This window comes from Seriola dumerili, unplaced genomic scaffold (assembly GCF_002260705.1).
Source record: "Seriola dumerili isolate Sdu_G_001 unplaced genomic scaffold, Sdu_1.0 BDQW01000073.1, whole genome shotgun sequence".
Classification (NCBI taxonomy): domain Eukaryota; kingdom Metazoa; phylum Chordata; class Actinopteri; order Carangiformes; family Carangidae; genus Seriola; species Seriola dumerili.
Genome location: NW_019174328.1, coordinates 2,453,427 through 2,469,254, shown reverse-complemented (window position 1 = coordinate 2,469,254; position 15,828 = coordinate 2,453,427).

Here is a 15,828-nt window from a genome sequence, read left to right as displayed (position 1 = left end):
CAGGAATTTTATGTCTTTTCCAATTTAACAATCTGCAACATTTATCAGTCAGGAAAATGTATGTACAATTAGAAAAGTGCCTGCACTCACATGCAGAAACAGAGAGGGACACACACAGACACACACATCAGGACTGTCCGTATGGCCCCCTCTTGTTAATTACTTTCCATTAGAGATGAATCAACCTGCCGCCGCGTGATTGGTCTGACTACCACCAAACCAAACTGTCATCTGGCTTGGCGATGAGTCAGGGAGAGTTGAGCACTGGGGCAAACCCTTTTGCTTTGGTCCAACCGCGAGCGCCTCATTACGATTGAATGACTGCGGTGACTCCAAATGTCAAACTGCCCCCCCAATCCCCCAATATTTCCCAGGAGTCCACAAAATCCTGTGTTTTTTTTTTTTTCTTTTCTTTACCGTCACTGGAAAAAAAAAAAAAAACACACACACACACATACACACACACACACAGCCCATTCCATCTAAGTTCATGAGACTGATGCTAATGAGTGTTTCTAGTATCCTAATGACCTTGCAGATTAACTGAGTGCTCATTGAGGTACCTCTATCTGTATGGTCTTTTTTTTGTCCGGCCAAGTGCTACGGAGGCCCTTGCCAAAGCGTAGTCAGCAGCCCGTGAAGGCGTCTCCCCTCCATTCTCACACTAAAAGGGCATTTTCCCCCTGAATTCTGAATCGGTGTGCATGTCGGATTTTTTTGTCTTACTGGAGGAAAACCTTTTCAGGGGTCCGCGGAGTCCAGCTGAACTGTTGGTACTTCTTTGGGAAGAATGGGACGCTTATTACGTGTTCCGCCGCATGACTGCGCTTTTCAAATCCACGCCAGCTAAAAAAGCCTTGCCCGCTTCTGTCCTCGTAACTGTTGTCATCAGTCTTTGTTTTTATTGGCCTAATTGAAGAGACTGACAAGAAGCCCATGGAAAATAACCAATGAATAGAATGTGAATAGCTTTTAATGAAGGCAGAGGTGTTTTGTTTTTGTGGATTATTGTGTGAAAGGAATGAATTGAGGATTATGTGAAAATAAATGTTGATGACAAGTTTGATCAGACACATTTTCACTCCATGAGTTTTGGTCTGAAACTGAATTTTTGCAAATGCTGCTCCAGGCAGTGTTGTGCTTATTAATGGTCGTTTCCTGCAGGAAACTTTGAACCCAACAACCTTGGAAGTCATTATTCACATGTGTGTTAGCGCTGGTGTCTATATGTTAATGCAAATTCCACCTCACACACAAAACACACATTTGTTCTCACACATACAGATGAATGCAGAGGGAAACCCAGCACCAGAGGCTACCTCCTCTTCCCCTGCCTGATGAGGCCTAATCTTATCTAGTCTCTGCAGGATGACAGTGTTGCTATTCTAACCCAAACCAGGGCTGTCATTAAAAGTCACTGAAGCTTAGTTGTCTCCCCCCTTGTGTTTATCTCTTTCCTCCTGTGAGAGGTCAGAGGTGAAGCAGTGCTCAAAGGGAGGCTAAGCCTCTCCTCGGTGACCCCCTCCCTGGCCCTGTCTTTGGTGTTTTTACAAGAAAGTAATGATGACGGACAGTCATGCAGGATAGGCTGCGGCCTGCAGAGGTGGAAGTCACGCGAGGTGCAGCGTCTTGTCCCAGGCAGAGCTCCTATCTGCCAAACAGGAACATTCAAAGAAGCAGAAAGTAGAGGTCCGTGATGATCGGTAATTAGCACACATTAGAGTGCCACAGGAATGAGTCCCAAAACCCAGAAATGAGTTCGCATTTTATCACTTCAGGTTCCCTCATCTCTGAGTCTATGGGGTTTTTTAATGGGTATTTGGTAAGATGGCTGAAATAAGGTCTGTGGTTCACACAAGCTCGAGATATTTTCATGTTTTATTCTATGACATGAAATACATCAGTAAATACCCCAGTCCTGATTTCTTTAAGCTTTCACATCTCTTATAAAGGCCAGTTGCTAACAAGTCTAAACGAGACGACAGAGGTTGTCGGGGACGTTAAACATCATCAAGGCGAACATGAAAACCGATCTACTCACCAGTCCACCTTTACAGCCTCGTGCCTTTATACTCGCACTTTTGAAAGCGCTCATTAACTTTGTAAGAAGGAAGGCTTTTGTAGAAAAGGTCAGAGCTAAATCAAACTACAAGTTGGAAGTTTTGTGGTGGCGGTAGATAAGTAGTTTGTTGATAGCCTAACATTAGCTTTTTACTTCTGGCAATTGTAATTATTTGTGACAGAGTTTATTTTCTATAATAATCCAAAAGCTGATCTAAAAAATCTCATTAGCTTTCTATCGAGGGAACCAGGGTGATGCTAACCTACAAAAACACATCCTCCCTGCAACACTCCATGTCTCCCCTGCCTCGTAAGTGCACAGTTCTTTCTTACTTCAGACTTACAGACTTTCTGTCATAAATATGTCAGTAATACTCCTCATGAAAGTAAACTGACATTTATATGTAAACTCAGTTCACGTTTTAAGAGCTAATATGAACAACACCGAAACTGTTGGACTAGTTAGTAGTTTTATCAGAATCTCATCACACGACCAAAACGGGGACGGAACTGACCCAGTTATTCAAAAGCTCAGACGGTCTTTGTATCACATTACAAATTGTTGTCTTATGTTTGTGTCTTCATGGCTGGAAAAGCCCAAACAAACCCCGGCATCAGTCCTCTGAAGCATTAAACTGTGACTTATTTTGCCAGTCATGTGAAAACAAAGGGTGTATAAAATGCCCAGCCACAACTGTGGGATGATCTGATGCGAGTCCCCCTAAGAAAGTGGATGCTGCAGGCAGCGCGTTTGTTTACGTGGAGACGACTGTATGGACCGATGTTTTTATTCTTTAATGTTTGATGCTGAATCTCGGTGTCACAGAAACAGGGATGCTGTGTTGGATTTAAGAGGAAGAGCGTCACGAGGAGTGTAATCAGACTCTGCCGTACCATGTTCTGGGATACTTTCTCCAGATAATAGTTTTCCTATCTCCAGAGAAGCTTCGCAGCTGTTCTTAGGTCTTCAGTGGTTCTTTGTTTGGTGACACTCACCTGGGGTTTCTTTGTCATGGTTCCTCTCCCAGACCTCCTGGGTAACAACAGTGGAAAAAGAGATACGGTGAATCCACTTCATCCTGGGTGTTTTGGGGGAACACACCTCCACAGAGTCATGATGAAGAAGCAGAACATCATTAGAATCCATAGTAAACATCAGCTGCTAATAACTGACCGCACTGTTATCCCTTTGGTGCATTTCTCCGGACCTCTGCTGTTCTTTTTACTGGAGCACTCAGGACAAATGTCTGATGGAAGTAAGACTAAGGATTTTCCTGACTACATTTGTCAAGTTTTGGGCTTTTTGATTTTTATTAATGCAGGTGCTTCTGGCTGGAATCATAAAGCTGATAACAGTCATCATTGGAGGGATACTGCATGACCAGGTGTTTGACCTTGTATATAATAATACTCTGGGTGAGGAGGCTGATCAGAGAAGCGTGGATTAAATGACAGAAGCTTTTTAAAGAATCATACCAGTGTTTTTGCAAGTTTTTGCTCCCTACTTATTTCATTTCATTTCATTTCATAGTCTTCTCTTCTGCTACGCTCAGGCTCTTGACCTTTCTCTTTCATCTGCTTTTATTTTTCTGCGAAGCACTATTTAAGTGCTATATAAATAAAGTTATAATTAATTACAAATTATGTACAGTATATTTACATTGCTTAGAATGTTCAAATACATCATACTATTGTTACAGGCAGCCGTCAGTTTTCATTAACTTGAAATGAAATCAAGGACTCTTAAAACTTTCATGATTTGTCTGATCCATCCCAGTGGACATCGAGCCGCATCATCGCTGCAGAGTAAAGCGCTGCAGACTTTTCAATTTAAACTGCATTTCCAAACACAGATAATGTAGCATCTAGAAAAAATAATTGTACTACTCAAGCAAGCTTTAACAGCCTGGTGATAGATTGTCATGTTGTATAGAAATGATGCCATGTTAAGATCTTTTCGTTTTATTATCAACTAATGCAGAATTCAGATGTGTGCAGTTCATGGAGGGCATCATGTGGTTGCCGGTTTTGCAGGAGGAAGCCACGGGAGATGCCCCCCCCCCACCCTTCCCCTATAGTCCCATATGAGAGTCTATTCAGCCTCTGAACTGTACATTCTGAGCTTATTGTTTCGGTGGGGCATTGGTATTTCCTTTGGGCCTGTGGTTGCTGCTGATACGCCATTACAGTATCAGATAGTGTCATATAGAGGCAGATTAAGTCATGCTGACGAGGTTTTTTTTGTTTTGTTGTCATTTTCAATTTAATTTCCCTTCATTTATCAGCTCTATTGATTTAGTAATGGCTCAGAACAACAGGTTGATTTACAAATTGTGCTCCAGTGCAAAAGTATAATGAACTACACACAATTAGACACAAGTGAGGTATATAAAAGGCCTTTTCCCCCGTGTTCTCCAATGTGTTTTAACTTGTCTTTTTTTAAAACAGTCATCCATGCAGAGCTGCAGGTTTCAGTACATTTAACCAACGAAAAAGAGCCATTCAGTCTCAAACTTTGCTGCCTGAGTCTGGAACATAAATATGGGAGCTTTTCATCATCACTTTTCACAGCCGTTACTGTTAATTTGAAAAGTGTTAGCACGTTTTTTTTGTCTCGCATGTTTATGTTTTTATGAACACACCATTGAGAAGGGGCAGAAGGTAAATGACTCACTCTGCTGTGCAGGTATGTTTTTACTGTGCTGATAGCTCCCACTGATAGTGTCCACAGTGTTGGGTGAGTCTGAGGATGAGCATTTTAACAGTTGAGAAAATTCTTAGTCCTTACTATGCGATTTCTTTTTTAATGTGTGTATGTGTTTGTCTCTGTGCATATATATGATTTATATATTGTGAAAATGTATACTGGGGTCCAAAAGTCTTTTTACCTTTTGGATCCCACTGTATGTGTACATGTGTTTGGTATTTGATTTTATTATTTGTTTTTACTATTTCATCAAAAAATCTATCCAGTATATGTGGTTTTCACTTGATTCTATTACCTTGTGCCTGCCATTTGCAAAGCACATTGTAATTGCTGCTTTGATAAGTGCTATATTAAGTATTTATTTGAATTATTAACAGTTCTGCAGCTGCTGGAAAATACATTAAATCTCTTATTAAAGTCCATCTTCAGTTTAAAGTTAATTCCTCAATTGAATTTTGGTGTCGTGCATCTCAACCTGCACCTTTTATTTAAACCAATACCTGTAGGTTTTTATAATCTTTTATAAGATGTATTATATGTTAGAGAGAGGACAGAAAGAGAGATATGGGTGGTGCTTTACCCTCAAAAAAGAAGACCTACCAAGACAAATAAATACCACTGCGTAATATGTGTCAATAACCTACGGTGGAAACAAACTACTTCCTCTCCACCCACATCCCTCTTCCCCCACCAATGACTAAAAACCCCTGACAGAAATAAAATAGAGTCCCAGCGGATCTGATTCTATTGAGAGAAGGAAGGGTGGAGGAATACAGAGAGAGCAACACAGCAAAACATACCTTATCATCTGAGCTGAAAACCAAATGCAGTGCACACACGCACGCACGCACGCACACACGCACACACACACACACACACACACACACGCACACACACACACGCACACACACACAGAGGTCACTGAGTTTTCTGTTTTTATTTGCTTACTTTTGATCAAAAATGATTCGACTGTTGGAGGGAAAACAGCTCATTATTAGACATTAAACAGACAGTTATGTGTTTAAATTGAATGAAATCATTATATGTATTCTGGATCAAAAACTTCATATATTCATCATTAAATACCGTTCAGATTAAAGTATCATTCGTTTAAAAACTGTTAAGGTCGTGCTAAATTTGGCAACAAGGTGCTTCTTTCTGCTGCTTCAGCTGCTCAGATCTCAGGATAAGAGTTATCACTATCATTAGTGATCGTGTTAGAGAGGGTGTGTGCCGTGTGATCAGGGTTCAGTTCAACAGACCCGTGTGAAGCAGCTGCTTCAGTAAAGTTGCCCTTTTTTTAATCACATTAGGAGAGCGACCCACGTCATACGAATACACGTATGTTTATTTTGGATGGCACACTTTCTCTAATGAATAGTGAAATATAATCACTTGCATTCAAATAATAGGAACAAGGTGCAGCTTCTAGTGCAGCTTCTAAACTTGTTAGACATGTGCTTGTCCAGTCCTGGTTATATTTAGACACAGGTTGGTATTTAATGGCAGCGATTATCAAGTGGAAACAAAGCAGATATAAATGATCATGTATTAATTATCAACAATGATTCATACAATTCGTTTTTTTGTGGTAAAACCTGGTAACTCATTATCAAGAGACTTAACTAGTTTAATCTTCAGTCCTTCAAAATCCAATTTGCTTTTAATCACAGCTCAAACTCAGACTCCAGGCCCCAGATGGCTGTGATAGAAGAATAGTGGTGATTTGGCCCAGACACGACAAAAGAACCGTCGCCAAGTAAATAACCCATAAAGCGTGGCGGTCCCCTGTTGTGTTGGGAGGAACCGGTCTCACAGACTACACACACACACACACACACGCACACGCACACACACACACCCACAAAAAAGACCCCAAACTAACTGTGAAACCGTGGCGACAGATCTCTCAAGCATGACGTTCTCATCATGTTGCCACAACATTGTCAGAATGTCACAGCTCTGCAACATGTTGCAGATAAAGGTGACAGCGGAGATCCGGGCGCACTTGGGCAACCAATCTGAAAAGCAGCAGAGGATTTTGGGGGCATGGGAGAGTGAGCAGTGAACCATTTTGTCAACGGCAGTGGTGTGGTGCAACAATGGTCGCCTTTCAACACTTTGAGACTTCTTTCATTTAGAGCCATCCCACAAATTAACACTGAACTGCACCGAAATGTTTTGACACTAATAATTGAACAATTGATCATGTGCAGTTGAAAGGAGTGGAATTATCACCTGACTTCCTCAACCATACAAACTCATCACAGCATCTTTCAGCACATTGTTTTGATTTTACTGTCCACAACTTAACCTTTCTGGTTCACTCTCACGGCTCTCATTGGGTTTTACGGTGGTCAGGAGAGCTCAGTGCACGTCATCTTAAGAAAACACATGCAAATAGACAAAACACAAGCAAATTAAGAAAACATCTTGATCGATTTGACAACACGTGCGCTGCAAATACACACAGCACAACTATAGACAGAAATGTGCTGCAAGTAGCACAGACGACAATGGAGGTGTCCCCTGGAAACACTTCCGTTGTCACCTGTGCTACTTGCAGCACTTCTCTGTATTTGCTTGTATTTGCGTGGCGGTTGTTATTCAATGCTTTTAACTTCGATAGTCACAAAGCATTTAACAGCAAATGCATCCCAGTCGGGTTCATCATCTTTTTTGTGTCCGCTGGAAACACTTCTGTTGTCATCTGTGCTACTTGCAGCACTTCGCTGTATTTGGTTGTGTTGTGAGTATTTGCATGTGTTTTCTTGAGTTGCAGTGTGCAGATCTCTCAGGGCCACCATGGTTTTTATTGAAAAAACTTTGACAAACCCACTGTCCTGTTTTCCTGGCACTAAACAGCAGAGAGAGAAAGTTAACAACTAGCTGGTGAATCTATTAAAGCTGCTTTATCTAAATGGTATTTTAAATTTACTGTACAAATACAGTCTTCCTCCTGTATTTTTTTTTTAATGTAACTTTTACTTTTTTAGAAACAAAATGGTCCCATTTTAATTTTGATAGTCTGTGTCTGTCTGGAGACTATTTGAATTTGATTTTAAACTGAATTCTGTATTTCCAGGGATTAAGACACCACTTCTCCTAAAAAAGCCATGTTTACATCTTTGGCTAATTAAAAAACAAAACGCTTGTGTATTATATTATATATATTGTCATTATGGTGTAGATGAACCTACAATAGAAATGTTGGCAGGTCTAATTGTGGTCAAATGTGTGTCTGACCTCAGACTCTGTTTGGGTGTGTCCAACGGTCGACATGCTCTAATAATTCAGACTGAACTCTAATTAGATCTCAGCGTTGGTAGGTCTTCATTTGGTCGGAGTGAGTCCCTCCCTCTTGTCTGGATTGACAGAAGGACCTCCAACTGCTCACTGATGATACAATAAGATCTCATGGCCCTGATGCATCATGGTTCATCCACTGAGAATGCCTATTCAAACCTCAGAACAACCATCCATTTACAGTGTAATTTTTGGAGTCATCTGCAACTTTCCCATGCTGCCACGCTATGTATCCACTCCCAGTGTAACGCCAGGCGCCATGGTTGCCAAGGCACTAACAAGGTGTACAAAGCACTGCCCGGATCGTCTGGGATTGTTTTGTTTCTCTAACTTAAGATTGGAAAAAAAAAAAAAAAGAAGTGCTGTCATGGCTTTGGTACTCTGGCAGAGAGGTGAGAGGCTGGCCTGTCACTCTGGATTACTTCTGTCTCAGCAGGGCTTTGATGTGCACTGACAGCCTCAGATAACTTTTACAAGCTAGAGGAACATATGCTTCCTCTCTGTGTTTGGATTGGCTCCCATGGACAGGACACACATTCAGCTGGCAAGTGCATTTACAGTGCAACTTTTCCAGGAGGAAAAAATAGCCACTGCAACTTAAGCTTTATATGTGTGAGCTGTGCGGGCTACTTGTCTTAGCTTGAGAGATGCGAGTGGCCAAAAAAGCAACATTAAGTCATTTTAATTCACAACTCTGCAGCTTGTTTAATTTCTCCCTCTCTGCAGCCCAGATTTATTCTCTTCAGGCTCTCATGATGCATGTACGCTCAGGTGGATTTATGAATGGTATGTGAGTAAGGCTTTTTCCATTCATAAAAGTGTCTGTCTTCTGCCCCATGTGTCTGAGTGTCTTTTTTTTTTTTTTTTTCTATTTTTTTGCATTGACATTCTTTGTAGTTTACATTCCTGTTTGTCACCAGGTAATGGAGAGTGTGTGTCGGGCTGAATACAACAAACCAAACTGGATGGACGAGGTTGTAGCAGCAGAAGCTTGCGATGCTCTGTAACCTTGTGGCTCTGGAAAGCACACATGTATGGATGTAAACGCACCCACTGGGGGAATTGCTCTACATCCATAAATGCATTCAATACACCGCAAAAATGTTGATATCATTACCTTCCTGTTTTGTTGGCCTCGACTGCTCACTAAATGGGAGCAGATGAGGGTGTTCAGTGGTAAGATGAGCTGTCGACGAGTTATTGTAACAGCACAACCATCACGTGTGGTGGCTCTGCCCTGACAACTCTCTGCTGCACCGTCTTCTCACGAAAAGTTTGAGCGAGGGAGGGGAGGATTTGCAGCGCGACGCAGTATCTAATGAAGAATCTCTCAGAAGTAGCTATTAGAGTCTGTTACATCAGATAAATGGTGAGCTGGCATGGATATCAAGATTCTGAAAAACCTCAACAGAGCTGGAAGGGTGTTTCAGGCGGAGTGGGGAGGGTGACAGCACAACAGAAAAATGAAATGAATCCTCACAGGGAGCACGTTTCACTGACTCAAGGCAGAATCACATATCAAAGTGAAAGTAGAATCTGAATGAAAGTGTTGATGGGATTGTCACATCATTAATTTAAAAAAGACTCTCAAGACACTTTTGCACAGATTATTCAGTCACTTACAGGTCGAACAAGGAAACGGGTCATTTTAATAATAGTCAGATCTTATGTAACACTTTTTGCTGACTGATTCCTTTTGGATACTCTCGTCAGTCTGGACACACCTCCAGCTGCTTGATGGTGTGCTCAGTATTCAAGTCAAATGCAAGCATTTTACGTGTTATCTGTGGAAGCCGTCTACGCACTGGAACACTGTCGAGGATTGTGCATTAGCCTGGATAAACCAGTGTTGTCTTTTAAACAAGGGACACTATATACACTGCCTGTCCGTCTAACTACCACACAAAGAAGAACCAGCAGTATCTTTCTTAGAGCCTACATTTACACTTGAGGTATTAAAGTGAGTCCTGTCATTAGCCTTCATAAGTCCAAATGTGACGGTGTAGTTTTCAGTATCAGAATAGAGAGCGAGAACAGAACAGAAATGGAAATTAGGTATTTTAAAGGAGATTTATATGAGATATGCAATTATTATTTTACATTGGTTTGAAACTTATGGCACAGACCACATGGGGTAGGTCGTCCATTAACCACAGGGTTGGTGGCTGCCATCTGTGTGTGTGTGTGTGTGTGTGTGTGTGTGTGTGTGTGTGGTTGTGGGTAGGTGGGTAGTAAATGGTGAGGGGCTTTAGATAAAAGTGCTGTATTAATGAAGTCCTTTACCACTTACTACACGACCTACTACATCACCAGTAAAGGAATTGGATGATTTCATTCAAACATGATTTGTGTAGATAGAATAAGGGTAAGATTGCATTAACTACAATGTAAAAAATACTGTTACAAGGAAAATACCTACAAATACCTAAAATATTATTCAAGAAGTAGGTAAGTATTTTTAGAAAAAATTACCTAAGTATTAAAAATAAAAGCACATTATGGTGTTGTTGGTCAAAGTGGAGCAAATTCTGTTTAGTAGTTTAATACCATGAAAACCATCACCCAATGTCTGCGTGACTAGATATCTCATCAAGCATCAAATGAAAACACCACACAAATCATACCGAGCTTTTGATTTGTAACCACAGCTGTTAAATAAAGGGACAAAGGGACAATATTTCCTCTGCAATATAGTGAAATAGGAATATAAAATATCACAAGATGGAAATACTTAAGTACCTCAAAATTGAACTTAAGAGCAGTACTTGAGTAAATGTAAGTCATGTGAATTTTCGTTATATAGCCCAAAACCACAAAATTGCATCACAAACTGTTTGGCTTATCACACCCTCAAATTTTAGACACTATTTGCATTAGGAAACACTCCCACAAAAAAAAAAAAACCTTGAACAGGGAAAAAAATTCTTTTCATCCACCATTACAAGGTGCTGAATCATGCAATATGCGCATAAAGGATACTGGGCTGACATGATAATGTATTTTGTAAATCATAAAAATCATAATCAAAGTATTTTTTTCCAGACTGATGTCCTCAGGAGACAGTACCTGCTGTTACCACTTTACCTGGGAGAAGTATTTGTTGACTTGTGTTATGTCTCTGCTGGGTTTACATCATGGTTAACCATAATCCAGCCTCATTTCATTTCCAAATGCTAAGATTTGTGCTGCTTCATTGAGAGTCACCACTTAAGTGTGATCTCTTTGATCAAGGCCTTTTTAGTGATACTCGAGCCCGGGCTCTTCTTACAGTACAACTGAAATAAGTGTTAGGTAATTACCGGACTGCTGATGGTGGCACTGACAGCCTCCCATTGTGTTGTGTAAGCCCTGCCAGTCCTTCTCACTGTTGACATGTGTGTGCTGAATTTAACACTTTCCATAGAACTTAGTGACAGACCTTTGTTTTCATGTGTTTACTCGTTGCTAATTGATGTCAACATCTGCTACTTTTCTCCCTCCACAGCAGGTCAAATATAACATGTAAGACCACAAGAACATGCAACACATAAGGTCAAAGGTCATTAATAAAATACAGACCATTTATCAAGTAGTGGCGTGAATATTACATGTGTTAAATGTGCATTATTTTTTATTACAAACCTCAATTATCTTGTTAGCCAATAGAGCTGAAAGGAGTTCACTTAAGTATGACGTGACTCTAGTTTCATACAACAATGTCATCACCATGGATAGTGTGTTTTTACAAGCATTTAGGTGTATTAAAGTAATCTCTGTCCCACCCTGGGGAATAAAGCAATGCACCTCAACTGGAACCTGGAGTTTAAGAAAGAAAAACTCCCCTGTAATGGTGATAAAATAAAACTCATTGTGTTCCCAGTCTGCATATCCCACCCACCCCCATGTACCAGCTGACATATTTCCTATAAAGAAAAAAATTGATGGTCTACCTGAGCAGTACGTGATATTGCCACATTTCTATTTTTAACACTGATGTATTCGCTGGTGGCTGCCATTGTGTTTGCACAGTTGGCTCAGTTTTGCTGCTTTGATGTTTTGTTGGAAAGTAAGCGTCAGGACAGGTAAGTAAACAACACTATGGTGCCATTTTGTCTGTCTCTTTTTATCAAACCATTTGCAGCTTCCTGGTTTTGGATTTAGGGGGGTGGGTAAAAAAAAACCTTTAACTTTTCACATAATTTTCAGTTCTGTTGAAGTCAAATGCACCATGGGAATGTGTGTGCATCCATTTACATGGGTGTATCAACACTGTGCTATTAGTAAAGGGCTGTAATTGACCTGAAAGAAGGCTTCACTATACAGTTGGACCTAAACAACCTAATCTGAGGAATTTAAAGATAAGAGATGCTACATATAATTAAGTTAAAAACCTTCATCTTGGGTCATTTTAATCAAAAGAAATAAAAAGCGATCACTCATAGCCTAAAATACAATAAAATGACATCCACAAATAAGGTATCAACAGGTCAGTATTAACCATTATTGTCACTGTTAGTACGTTGAAGAAGTGGAACTACGCAGTACAGAGCAGTGGTAATTCAACCTGATACAACATACATATTTACTGTATAACACACACATGTCATGAGAACGATAATCCTGTGGCGGGATTAGGCAATAAGACCCAACAATTATCTGTGCTCCAAACACAATGTTCCCTGTGCGAGCCAGTTTGAGTCACTAACATCATTCCAGGAATGTAACCATAGTCTGGGTCATAGTCAGCTTACTATTACACCATACCAGCCATTACAAACCCAAGCCCTAACACATCATCACCATCTTACTCACCATTGCTTAGTCATGGAAAATGATCTAAGTCCTAAAATCATTTTTAACACGTACTTTATGTGCCCTCAGGTTAAACCATTCAGTACAGAGTCACAAATTCTCAGAAATCATTGCTAATGCTGATTCTGGCTCTCTGTCAGCATTTACTCCACAGGGTGATTTCTTTCTTTCATGATAAGACTAAACTAAGTCAGATTGCAAGAAAATGCTTCGTATAAATGTCATTAACTCACAAATAGAGCGAAAGCACTGATGCCATCAGCTGTCAAGGATGATGAAAGGTCACGGTTAGCAAGCTATGCTAACATTAGCTAATTCAGTATGTACTGTTGTTACTATTTATTTACTTTCATGACTTTAAAATACACTATACTTGCTTTAATTCTAAGCAGTAATAAATAAAATTTCAGACTACTTGGGGGCAGCAGAACTGCATAGAATTTCTTTTGTTGTTGTTTATAGCGTGCAACATGAAGGATGTATTTTTGTGAGCTAACCAGGATTTTAGCATCAACTTTTTTCCTTTGAGAAAAAGCCAATAGGATTTTTACATTGACTGTTGGATTACTGCAGAAAATAAGTTCTGTGACAAACAAAAGTTTATGATACTGACATGTTTTGTTCAGCACAATAATCTTCACAAATGAACTACTTTTATGCTTTTATACTTTTGAAGCCTAAATATCACCAGAAGTAAAAAGCTAATGTTAGGCTATAAGTGAACTACACCAAAAGTGCAAGTATAAACAGAACAAGGCTGTAAAGGTGGACTGGTCAGTGAGCGACGTTTAACGTTCCCAACAACCTCTGTAGTCTCACTTAGCCACTTGCTTGCCTTTTTAAGAGACGTAAAACCTTTTAAAAAAATGAGGACTGGGGTATTTACTGACGGATTTTATGTCGTAGAATAAAACATAAAAATGTCTTGAGCTTATGTTAACCACAGACTTTATTTCAGCCACTTAGTCAAACGGACAGACTTTGGGACAAGGAAACAGGAAGTGCTAAAATGCTAGCTAATTTCCGGCACTGTGTGCCCATTACAGGGACAAGCTAACAAAGTTCTGACATAGCTGTTGTGCTGTTAGCTTCTGTAGACAACTGAACATCTACCACAGCACTTACAAGTTATAATCTTTACAAAGGCAGCTCGCCTCTGTCTGTCGAGATGGGTAGTTGGGTATGTTTCATCAGCGATTTCCTTACGGGAAATGACATATGTTAAACCTTTCAGCTCCGGTCTGGTCTCTACCATCTCCTCAGGGAAATATCTTGCTCTGTAGCTATAATTGCTTCTTGCTATTCATGAGCTAGTAGCTAATTTTGTCTGTCTAGGGTTCAAGAAAAGAACACTTAAGAAAACAAATGCAAACAGATAAAACACAAGCAAATAAAGAAAATATCTTCATCAATTTGACAACACGTGCTGCAAATTCATTCAATCATTCAATTCAATGCTTTTCTCTTCAAAAGTCACAAAGCAGTGAACAACAAGTGTGTCCCAGTCAGGTTCATCACTTCGTCACTGTCCCCTGAAAACACTTGTGAGTTGTGAATATTTGCAGTGGCTGCCATATAAAACACTCCATAGATGTGAGGGGAGTTTCAATCGCATAATGGTTCTCTGTGGGTTAATCACTACGGGAGAACCCTTTCACGTCACACATGAATCCATTTTTGTTATAAAAACATTAATAATGCAGCTTTAATGACTATCTAGAAGTTAAACTAAACTTTTTAAACGGTTTATTTTATATCATGTTTCCACCTCACCCCAACCACCAACTTCTTTGCACCTTCCTATAAGACTCATTGCACACTCTGCTTGAGAACCGGATGCTGTAAGTTTATTATTATTACCATATTGTGATGTGCAAACTCAGTGGGCCATAGCAGGGCTGATCATTTGATCTCCCTCAGACATAGAAACAGCAGATAAACACTGCAGCTCTACCCACATCACGAACAGACTCTACAGAAACACAGGTGTACCTGTCCTCACATCACATGTTACTGATGAGAAGAAAAGCTTGCTGCCCAGCAGAGAGAGCCTCTTTGTTGTCCATCGGTGCAGCCGTGTCACACTGACAACAAAGGTTTGCTTGAGCCTCTGCAGGCCTGATCAGAGGTCTCGTTCTTCTCAGCCAGGTGAGATAAAAGAAGGGTCTGGCTATCAGTCTCCCAGGTGGCCGTCTGTCACCAGCCCTTATCAGCATCTGAGAACCTGCCTCATCTCTCATGAGGCCTTGAGAAAAGACCCCCAGGATGTTCAGTGTGGAATGTAATTCACTAGCACTCCCGAGAGTCTTCCACTGAGGCATTAGATGTAAGAGTATCCTTACAAATTGTGAAGTCATTCATACATTCTCCTATACTATACAGTATTTGCAGTGGTGTGTTAATGGGGACTGGTTATTATAGTTTGGAGCATGCTTTCTCTCATAGCCATGGAAACAAAATCTACTTGATCCAATTATGTAATAACATAAGCCATATAGTCACTGCTACAAGAAGTTTTCCAACTCCCCCGAGGGGAAGGATGCATATGAAACATGACTCCACGCACACTTCACATTGCCACCACCTCTATTCTGTGCATCATATGAGTAAATTGTGCCATTATGTCATTTTTATACAGGTCCCAAAATATCCCAAAATATGAACAAAATAGCAGACGGTTTTCATTTACTTACGTTGTATCAGTGTTTTCTGTTGGCAGGGAGGTCCATATGCATCTGTCATTAAATGTGTGTTTCCACTGATACATGGGTCTGTTTTTGCAAGAGAAGGTTGCTATTTCCAGTGCTGTTTAACAGAGAAATATGTAGCATGTGAATGTGTGTTTGTGTGTCTATGTCTGCAAGCAGATCTGTGCTTTGTCTCTGTGTGTTTGTGTGGGTGAGATGTTGTATTTATTTCTAAGAGAATGATCAAACCAGCTTGGACAATCTATCTCTAACAGT